A 641-nucleotide genomic window follows, 5' to 3' on the forward strand; every position below is an offset into this window, starting at 1 on the left:
TGCTTCTCCAGCTAAAGAGTGCTGGAAAAGCTTGCAGAGCAGAAAATCCGAAGATACACCATCAGCCTTGATGCTAGATACCAGATCCTCAAACTTCTCAATATGATCCATTGGATGCTCATAAGTATGGCCATGGAACGGGTGTTGTCCTACAAGAGTGTAGTATCCAGGCTTCAACTCAAAGTTGTTCCTTTGAAATGGAGGAGGACATATAGCAGAGCGGTTAGAATAGAACAGAGCAGGCCTGTTGTATTCTCCAAGTGTACGGTTCTCATCCTCTGCTTCAGCATTCAACGCCAACTGTGCATTGTCAGCTGCGGCTTGGTGTCGATCGACATCCGCCTGGTGTCGCTCGACACCATCGGCGACTGGTTCAGGAATAACAGTCCCGTCAGCATTCAGCTTCTGCCCTTGTGCATTCCTCACATGGCCATCTCCATCTCTGAGAGTACCTTCAGCATCTTGAATTAGAATCACTGGTGGTGCCATTGCTGCCCTTTTCTTAGCTTTTCGAATTCCTCTTTCTAAACCTGCTATTTCTGAATTGTTGAGATCAACTAACTCTTTGTTCTGCTGGCTTCTGGTATTAGGCATAAACCTGAAACACCAAAAAGAAAAGAGAAAAGAAAAACGTAAGTAAC

The sequence above is a fragment of the Capsella rubella genome, unplaced genomic scaffold, assembly GCF_000375325.1.
Source record: "Capsella rubella cultivar Monte Gargano unplaced genomic scaffold, Caprub1_0 scaffold_13, whole genome shotgun sequence".
Classification (NCBI taxonomy): Eukaryota; Viridiplantae; Streptophyta; class Magnoliopsida; order Brassicales; family Brassicaceae; genus Capsella; species Capsella rubella.